Here is an 11,186-nt window from a genome sequence, read left to right as displayed (position 1 = left end):
TGTGGAGCAGGTTAAGACCTACAAGTATCTGGGAGTACAGTTAGACAAGAAGCTAGACTGGACTGCCAACACAGATGCCTTGTGCAGGAAGGTACAGAGTCGACTGTACTTCCTTAGAAGGTTGGCGTCATTCAATGTCTGTAGTGAGATGCTGAAGATGTTCTATAGGTCAGTTGTGGAGAGCGCCCTCTTCTTTGTGGTGGCGTGTTGGGGAGGAAGCATTAAGAAGAGGGACGCCTCACGTCTTAATAAGCTGGTAAGGAAGGCGGGCTCTGTCGTGGGCAAAGTACTGGAGTGTTTAACATCGGTAGCTGAGCGAAGGGCGCTGAGTAGGCTACGGTCAATTATGGAAAACTCTGAACATCCTCTACATAGCACCATCCAGAGACAGAGAAGCAGTTTCAGCGACAGGTTACTATCGATGCAATGCTCCTCAGACAGGATGAAGAGGTCAATACTCCCCAATGCCATTAGGCTTTACAATTCAACCGCCAGGACTTAAGAACTTTTTAAAAGCTATTATTAATGCTTTTTGAGATAGTGATTTAGATGCATATCATATTTTTTACTGAGTTAAGTATTGTATGTAATTAGTTTTGCTACAACAAGTGTATGGGACATTGGAAAAAAAGTTGAATTTCCCCATGGGGATGAATAAAGTATCTATCTATCTATCTAAGACAATAAGCTTGACTTTGAATGGCAATCGCCCATCCGGGTTCTATTTATTTTCATTAGTCCTCAGGGGTTTAGAGAATCAAAATATTACAGGAGACCATTCTTCCATTGTGTCCATATTTCATTGATAGATTCCCTCAGTGTAATTCTTATGTAAACAAAATCACATGCTTGCACAACCTTACAATGCCACTTCACAAGTTCTCTTTCTGTGTGGGGAAACCAATTGCAGCAGCTATTGAATATTTAACTAACTGGTAGAGATCTGCATGAGGCTGCATTGCAATCAGAAATATTGGGGGCATTAGTATGACAACAGATCTGGAACCATACCTCTGCTCTCCTTCCTTGGGCCAACTGGGGGCTTTAGCTTCGGTTCCAGTCCTGTCTGTCAGAATTAACACTTGAGATCTGCACCACCATTTGATTTTATGTGCAGATGACTCTTCATGGAGCCTCTGACGTGAGATAGAGCATCTGAGCTTCCTATTTGCTGGGGTACCTAAGCACGTTCTTCTTAAGGTCAACATCGGTGTGCTCCAGACCCACAAGTCTGAGTCACCATTACGTGGATCACCAACAGCTCTGTTGTCTCTGGAAGAGCTGAGGATCTTCATTCCTTGATATTGTTTGCTGCTCGTCCGGAAATCACGGCCACCACCAGCAGCAGAACTGCAATAGCTCAGCATCAGTTGAGTTCACTGGTTCATAAACCAGCAGATGTTAGATTTCCATATGAATCCAACAACTCCTTTGTAAATCAAATGAGATAATCCCTGCCATTCAACTGTTCAAGATAAAATCAGTCATCATTAATCTTTCTGAGTGTTTTGGACGCATCATTGAAGATCTATTTTAAGAACTGTATCCTGTATAATACATTACCAGAAATAAATATCTATGCTTTAATAATTTCCCATAAATTGGCACACACGTGTGCATATAATGTATATTTCCTCTGATCACACATTGCTAGATGCAAAACATCTCTCAACAGATTATATTTTAAATGCATAGTAGAGTATGGAAATCTAAGCAGTGGAAAAAATATGTGGTTAAATAGAAAACATGAAAGAATTTTTAAAGTGCTAAAATGTTAAGTGCACTTAGATAAAAGTTTAAAATAACAGGTAAGTACTTTCTCTCTAATTTCTCTGTAGTGAGATTTGACAAGAAGTCTTGAGCAAATTTCATTTCACTCACTCTGTAGCAGTCAAACCTTGCCACAACTTTGTCACTTGTTTTGATTTTAATTTTTTAAAATATATTCCAGAAGGAAATGACCTCTATCTTGTTTGTTCTTTGTAAACATGGACATAAAAGGAATAATTGTGTCATGTTAGAAACAGAATCAGGTTTATTTTCACTGACTCCTCTCATGCTGTTTTGCAGCAGCAGTGCAATGCAAGGCATAAAATGACTGCAAATTACCAATGAATAAGTAGATAGATAGTGTGGGAATAATAACGAGGTAGCATTCATGTGTTTATGTACCTTTCAGAAATACGATGGTGGAGAGGAAGAAGCTGTTCGTAAAATGTTCACTGTGTGTCTTCTGGTTCCTGTAACGAAAAGAGGGCATTCCCCAGATGGTGGCGGTCTTTAATAACAAATGCCATCTTTTTGAGGCACCACCTCTTGCGAAGAGGATCTTTGACAATAAATGGCACTTTTTTGAGGCACCATCTCTTGAAGGTGTCCTCGATGATGTGGAAAGTTGTACCTGTGATAGAGCTGGATAAGTCTACAACCCTCCACTGTCTCTTTTGATCCTACACGTCTGGAGCCTCCACACCGGGCTGTGATGCAACTGGTCCGAACACTCTCCACCACACCTTTGTGGAAATTTGAAAGAACCTTTCCAGCAGGAGCTGCCCAGGGATCCTGCGTGCTTAGCTAGAAGCAGGCATAGGTAAAACAGAAAGTTTACCACACGTTTCCCAATCTAGTAGAACACCAGAGAACAGATCCTGGGCTTCAAAGTTTACCCACTGAGTAAATAAGTCTGTGCAAAACCATCTCCTCAAATTGGCCAGAACAAGGGGACTATGCCAGATGAAACCTCTACAGTATAATTGCTTTGGATTTGATTGGAATGAGGTTTTGGAGTGAGCTGACTGGAAATTTCTAAACTTTAACCTTATATCACAATTCTTAATACACTTTAGTATGGTGCCAATGGCTATTAAATGTAATGAGTTACCAAATAATTCTCTTCAGCAGAGGAAACTATGTACAGCCCAGGTACTACACTATAACATTTCACTTGCCATCCTGTCTCTTCTAGAGTTTCAGATGTGAGCAAAGATGATAAGCCTCACTAAAACACAACACTCCAAGCTTCTGAACTTACCCTTCATTAATTAACCACATTTTACCAAGCACAGCTGCTTATGCTGAAATCAAGTGTTATGAAGGGAAGAACATCAAAGAAAGTTAAAAGGGAAAGGATTAGTGGTTCTCTTGAAATGAAATATTAATTTCAGGATCACCTGACTTTTAATATGCGTAGTACTTGATGCAATCTATACTAAGAAAAGAATGGGTAATCGACAGTCATTGCTTAAAAAACAGCAGCCACTATATCAACTTGTTGACACGGGGACACTCAGCTAATTTTTCATTCTGTGTTATTTATACTTCTGGTGCTTCGGCCATAATCATCCATTTTGTCAGAGTTCCAAGATCAGTAGGAGTTGTGGTGCAAATCACGGTATATGTTTGCCATCGGAATAGAAAGGCAGCAAATCTAATAAGAACTCTGTAAAGGTTATAGTTTAGTTGCAAATATATCCATTACTACTCAGGTTTGGGCCATCATCTGTGAAATTGTATTTGCTGCTAAAATTTACTTTTATAGTACGCCATTGCCCTGGGGCGAAGTACAAAATATGAAATGCAAAGTATGAAATGCAATGCATATACGGTGTCCATTGTGTATGGTTTAATTTCAAGCTCCTCTTCTCAGGAATTCCATGCACTGAAAGAGCCTTTGACTCAGGAGGGCCTGTGTCCATAATCCCAATGAATGATTACCCACTGCACTTCCTATGATAGAGGAAGCAAGCCCAAGCTCAACTCATTATGGCGCATCTCATGGACAGGCTCTGCTACTTGTGATGTTTATTGGTCTATGAGTTCAAATCTCCTCTAACTTAAATTGTCCTTGAAGCGGGGGCTGGTAAATGTTCAACACAAAAGATAGGAAGCTCCATCGTTTTGGTTTTACAATGCACTGGTGGATGGAGTGGAAACTTGGGAGATATGTCCAGTTTCCACAGAGATTCAGAGGCCTTCTGGATTCATTACAGTCACTGCCAGTAGTCAAGCCCCAGGGACCTGGATGTGAAATAACAATTAATTCAATGACTTCATATTGTGATCAATGAATGGATCTTCAGAAGTCATAACCCATTATTGCCACGGGCATCACAATGCATGCTTTCCTCATACTGAGAGACATTCAACCTTGTCAGACACGTAGTCCAATCATTGGCACACTTCACTTTTGCACAAACTTACTGCTAGAGCAGTCTCATCATCACCATCATGGCCACAGCAGAGCAGAAAGCACAGAAGCCTCAGATTCAGATTAATTTATTTATCACGTCCATGCTCAGTGGCCACTTTATTAGTTTCACCTGAAAGCATGCTCTTTAATGCAAATATCTCATCAGCCAATCTCTTTGCATAAAAGCACACAGACATGGTCATGAGGTTCAGTTGTTGTTCAGACCAAACTTCAGAACGGGGAAGAAATACCTAAGTGATTTTGACCGTGGAATGATTGTTGGTGCCAGGCGGGGTGGTTTGAATATCTCAGAAATTACCGATTTCCTGAGATTTTCACATACAAAAGTCACTAAAGTTGTTGGACTGAGTTGTTTTTTGATCTTGGCAATTTACTTTCAAACATTTCATCACCATATGAGGAGACATTATCAGTACGCTGTTAATTGTGGTGTCCTCCAACTGCTTGGCCTTTATATACTTATAAATCAGCTGATCGGTTGTCATACGGAAACTCATCTGTGATGTGGGTAGTAAATATCATCATTGATTGGTTGCATGGCAAACTTTGTGCGTTGTGACCTGGAATTTTGCCCACGTTGGCTTATAAGTAGGATCGAGGTCTACTTGTCTGTTTACAGAATTGTTTGTGGAAAACCATGCCTCTAGGATTTTCTTGCATGCCATGTTTTTGCTTGCACCATGACTTTCACTGGTGCCCAGTCACCGTGCAAGCCTGGCACTATTTTATGGTTATGGGCAAGAAACCAAGGCAGCAAACCTCTGCTCCTGCAGTATATGCCCAGGAGAGGTGGTTCCCGCTAAGCAAGGTATGAGCTTTTAATGACAGCTTGCCTCATGAGGAAAGACAGCTAAGTTGCCCATGAGTGACTCTCTGGCAAAAGGAAATGATATTAGGCAGCTCTTCTGGAACAGAGTACAGATATACTGTATCTTCACTCTGCAGTGTGGAAGGCAATCTGTGGGAACGCACAAATATCTACCGCTCCGACGTAGAATGACCCTTCCCTGTGGTCCTAGTGACCTTGCTGGAGCCAGCAAAACCTCAACACCCTGACCTAGGGTTGGAGTAGTGGCTGGAGAAGCAGGTACATTTCAGGAAGGACATATTTTCTGAAGATCAGAAATCTTGCACAATCATTTCTGCTGTGGTTCAGGAGATGGAATACAGTGTGTATTAGGCCTCCTGGACAATTGGATTGTAATCTATACATCATTGCCTTTAGATGTTACTAACTTTCAACTTTGAAGTATTCCATATATTAACAACTAAGCAGTTTCATTGAATCAAATAGTAGTGACTAATCAGGAGCTAAACTCCAACTAGTCAATGATGCCTTTAAGTAGTGGTGGTGGGGTTGGGGAAGGTGTTGCTGCCTGTTACAAGAAGGGTCATAGGCGCTGTATGGTTCAACAAATGGTGCACATGATTATCGTGGACATTTTTCTAGTGATCGTAAGACCCTGGTGGATGTTGGTAATGTAGAATGCTGCAAGTCTGCTTCACTGGTTCATTGGGAAAACCGACAGCGGGTACCATGTGACTTCGGTTGTTGTGTGGACCAGGCCCTCGTACCACGGGGTGGCCTGTTGCAGCCGCCAGGGGAGGAGACACGGAGGCAGTGTGGCGCGGCAGGCGTCCACATTAGGTTGGGTATAGATGGAGTGAATGCAAGCAGGCTTTTTCCACTGAGGCTAGGGGAGAAAAGAAACAGAGGACATGGGTTAAGGGTGAAGAGGGAAAAGTTTAAAGGGAACATGGGGGGGGTGCTTCTTCACACAGAGAGTGGTGGGAGTGTGGAATGAGCTGCCAGATGAAGTGGTGAATGCGGGCTCACTTTTAACATTTAAGAAAAACTTGGACAGGTACATGGATGAGAGGTGTATGGAGGGATATGGTCCAGGTGCAGGTCAGTGGGACTAGGCAGAAAAATGGTTCAGCACGGCCAAGAAGGGCCAAAAGGCCTGTTTCTGTGCTGTAATGTTCTATGGTTGGAGGCTGGACCCTCCCTATCGGTGCTGCTCTCCAGTGTTCACTGGGTAGAAGACAAGCTGGACTGCGTTCATGTGCAGTGATTGGATTGATGTCGGCTTGTTTGCTTCTGATAACACCATCAACATACAGGACATGACAGTCAGGGACTTGGGCTAGATTATGTTTCTTTATGACTCTGTTTACTCTATCATAATTATATGTGCTATATGAGCCTTGTGCTGTGTATGACTCTTGGTACTGTGTTTTGCATCTTGGCCCCACTGGAAAGCTGTTTCATTCGGCTGTGTTCATGGGTATTCATGTATGATTGAATGATAATTAAAATTGAATTTGAACTTGTCCCCCCCCCCCCATGCTGTTGAATGTATTTAGGAGTGATAGATAAATTTGATAGCACTGGTGTCAAATCAGCACTACATGTGGATTCTGTCCTGCCAAAGGGTTTCGGTCCGAAACGTTGACAGTGTTTTCCATAGGTGCTGCCTGGCCTGCTGAGTTCCTCCAGCATTTTGTGTGTGTGTTGCTTGGATGTAAATTCATAATAGTTTCCCCACTGCCTACACTTCCCACTCCCATTGCTTGAGAATACACTCGCACCAACATGTCATCTCCCAATCCAAATGTGCTTACATCTTCACTGAATCGTGCTATCAGTTACAGGATCCAAATAAAAGATTTGAAGATGAGGTGTGTCACATGTACATCACAACGTGCAGTGAAATAAGTCATTTGCGTCAACGACCAACATTGTTTGAGGATGTGTTGTGGGCAGCCCACCAGCACCAACATGGCTTCCGAGCACCTCAATCCGTACTTCTTTGGAATGTGGGAGGAAACCTAAGCACCGGGAGGAATCCTGCACAGTACAAACTCCTTACGGACGGCAGCAGCAATTATACTCTGATCGTTGGCACTGTAAAGCTTATGCTAACTACTACACTAGTGTGCTTCCCCGTGTTGCTGGTCTGTAGCTAGAATCGTCTTCCTGTGCATCATGGACAGCACCAACCACATCAGGGAAGGGCAAAAGGACAGTTCAAACCTCTTCACTTTCATTTCTGCTTGACAGTTTGTCAATAAGTTCTGGGATTTGTGTTTCACCATACAACAGCATCCCATTTCTGAATCCAAATCTAAAGTTAATGAGTTACAAACCTGGGGTATTTTATTTTCTGATCAATATCACAAAGAATATGATTTAAGGTATTGAAATAATGATGTCAAAGCCTTTTTTTGCTTCATCATATTGGATAATTTATCAGTTTAACTTCCATTCGTAACAATTTTAAGATTCCTTTTATACCTTAGAGCAAAGATTGCAAGTGATTGGAGAGGTACAGTTTAGAGATTTTGTTGTGAAGGTTTATGTGTCTAATTTTATGAACTCTATCCTGCAATTAAAATTTAGTACAAGAACGCGCCCATGTTATCTTCCCACACAAGCCTCATTTCCTCAAATACGCTACTCCTTCAGTTTGAGATCCTAAAATATTATGAATCAAGAGTGATCTCCCCTCCCATTTCAATACATGTCTATTTTGAGGAGGGCAAATGATTTGGATGACTTGGTTTTAAACACTGGCTTCAAAGGTTAAGGATCCTTGTAGGTCAGACACTTCACTTAATGTGCTGTTTTGCACTATCACAAGGAGTTTTTTTTTAGTGTTCTGCTATTTCTCCATTTTCTTCATGAAATATGCCAGATCAGTTCAATGGACGAGAATAATATGCTTGTCATTTTCTCCTGGGTGGCAAAGATGAAAGAGAACAGTATGTTTTACACGATAATCCTTCTGGCCATCAAGGCTTTTCATTTCAACTTTGCTGTTCGTATCAAAGAGGCTTCCATCCAAATATTGTCCAAGTGTTGTTAGAATACCGGAAGCTTATTGCAACCGTGAAGGCTGGGAGACACCTGATGACTAACATGGCAAGGGGTTATTTGAAGGAATAAATATGCTCCACATGTGAGTGAAATGAACTCAGGCGAACTCTCCACAGAGAAATGATAGAATAGCAGGGGCTGGGGTTTTGGGGGCAGAGGATGGGGGGTGGGGTAGTGATGACATTCCAATGAATTGTGCTACACTTCCTACATAGATACGGGGTCCAAATCCACACACAACACTTCAGATGCAAGGTAACTGGGTCTCTGTGGAAATACTCCCTTTTCTGTTCCAGCTCTTTGAACATAATGATAACATTCCATTAGGGAATTTTGCTCTGGCCACATTTTTAATCATCACTTACATGCAACCACGTCACTTTGTTCTTAGATTTCTACCATTTAATTAAAAAAAACCCAGAATTTACCCCTTCTTGGTCCGAAAACAAATGACCTCAAATTAACCTGTGTTGAAATGCATTGACTATAGTTTTACCCAAACATTGTCCCTTGTAATTCCATGCGCCGTTCTATATTCCTTACACTAAATAATATATATCGCATAATTTAGAATAATGGTACAGTAAATCCTTGTAGCCCTTGTAGAGATTCATCTAGGTCACCACCTTCTACAGTAATCTCAAGACAGTCATAATCACTTTTCTTTGGTCTTCTACATACAAAGCATTCTCTTAGCCAGGTCAATATTTTGACTTTAGTTCCATAAACATTAAATTCTCAATCGGTCACAATAAACCAAATAAACTAGTTATAAATGTTTGGAACCGCAGAATGCTATGCAGCACTATAGAAATTAAAACAACCAGCAGGAAACACATGAGACTGCAGATACTGTACTTTGGAGCAAAAAAAAAACAAATTTCTGGAGGAAGTCAGCAGGTCAGACAGTATCTGTAATGGAAAGAGGATGGTTAATGTTTCCAGTCGAGATGTAAGCTTTGTCCTGCAGTCTGTGTTTTGCTTCAATATCAATCAGCAGCTTCATCGGTGGTTATTTTTCCCCATGTTAAAATCTCCTTTTCCACAAGAGGGAGCTCTAGGTCACTAATAGACAAGGCAAAAATACAAACATTCTCTCTCCATTCATAATGCATAATCCAGTTTTCAAAACTTCAGTGAAATTTTGGTTTTGTTCTTCAGATTTGTGTGCTGAAGAAATAGCAGCAGATTTCCACTGAATAGAAAAGATGCTATTGAACATCGAAAATCTACAGCACATTACAGGCCCTTCGGCCCACAATGACCATGTAACCTACTCTAGAGCTGCCCAGACTTACCCTACCACATTGAGTGCAAAGTTATAGAATAAATTCAAGCACAAACATTTACAGTGAATTCCATTTTGTTCATTGATTACAAAGTGTAATTGGACACCCTGTTATCTCTTGTATCTTAAATGATGTCCTTCCAGTTTTGTTTCGAGAACATTAGTATCATAAAAAATTGATCACTGAATCAAATAGTCTTTATAAGTGTGTACCTTCACATTGAATGCTGGAACAAATCATTAATGTGATGTTAGGTGATCATTTCACCTTCACACTTTCAGTGTGTGCTGTGTCTGCAAGGCTGGGTTCGATGGAGCTTTCATTGTGTGCTGTGTCTGCGAGGCTGAGTCGGGCAGCACCATGGAAGTCCATAGCGGGGCTATTCCCTTCTGCCGCCTGCGTGGGATGACGAGTCAATCGGGACCCTGAGGACTTGTGGAAACTGTGTGGTGGTTTCTTTCGTACTTATAGTCTTTTAACATCTTTGGACTATTTTTACTGTGCCCATGGTCTGTTTTTTTTTTAACAATTATGCTATTGTTTGCACTGTTGTAACTATATGTTGTAACGATGTGGTTTTGTGCAGTCTTGTAGCTTTAGTTTTTGGACTTGTTTTGTCTGGTGGATTTGGAGCTCCTTTCCGGGGAACGCACTAAGACGGTAGCGCGATATTAATATGCAGCAGCATCTCCGGACTCTGGATTGGGGATTGTCAAACGTTATGTGGATTTTCTGGTGTAGTCTGTTTTGTCATGTGCTTTTGTGATGTCATTCCAGAGGAACATTGTCTCATTTTTTAACTGCATTGCATTTGTGGTTTCTAAATGACAATAAACTGAATCTGAATCATGATAAATACAATGTAAGCAAATTGTTACATTAGTCTGTCTTTTGCAAGATGGAGCATTTTAAAAATTGAAGTAATTCAGATACTCAAAGCTGAATATTTCCTTTACAGAAAAGGTCTTGAAGAGATGTAACAACTTTTAGAAAGATGACAAGTGATTCTAAACTCATTAGCCAATCTGAACATGTATTATGGTCCAAGAAGCACTAGGAGAGGTGTGTGGGGAGGTGGGGCTTGGAAGGTTATTGGTCAAATGCAGGCAATTGGGACTAGCTGGCTGAACAGGGTCAGCATTGTCTTGTTGTACTGAAGGGTCTGTGTCTGTGGTTGTCTGCTCTATTTAATCCCATGAAACAAAAGTCATTGCTGATGTGCCCCTCACTTGGGACAAATGAATCAACAATCATTTTTTACTCTTATATCAAGCTAAGAAAACTATTTTATGGACCTAGGATTCTGCAAACTTACCCTTTAGTCATTTATCTTATCCTCTCAACTAACGCATAATACTGGACAGTCTAGAGCTGCAATTAACATAATGTGGGACTCTCCATAAACATTCTTCAGGTAAGGACCTAGACTCGTTGCAATTCACTTACCACCACAAGTCTACAGTGAACACAATCTCCATTTTCCATTGGACTACCTAGATATCAGCAATATCTTTATCGATTATAACTCAGCACCATCATCCTCTCAGTACAAATCAACAAGCTTCAAAACCTGACCCTCTGTGCCTTCCTCCAACTGGATTCTTGACTTCCTCATTGGGAGACCACAGTTACTGCAGATTTATGCAGACAGTCAGCACAGGTGCACCTTAGGGATGTGTGGTTCGCCCACTGCTCTGCTCTCTCTACATCCATTACTGTGTGGCCTGGCACTGCTTAAACGCCATGCAAAAATTTGCCAATGACACCATGGTTGTTGGCAGAATCTCAAATGACGAGCCACACAAGG

This window comes from Hemitrygon akajei, chromosome 9 (assembly GCF_048418815.1).
Source record: "Hemitrygon akajei chromosome 9, sHemAka1.3, whole genome shotgun sequence".
Classification (NCBI taxonomy): Eukaryota; Metazoa; Chordata; class Chondrichthyes; order Myliobatiformes; family Dasyatidae; genus Hemitrygon; species Hemitrygon akajei.
The sequence above is the reverse complement of the archived record's forward strand: the minus strand, read 5'-3'. Positions refer to the sequence as shown.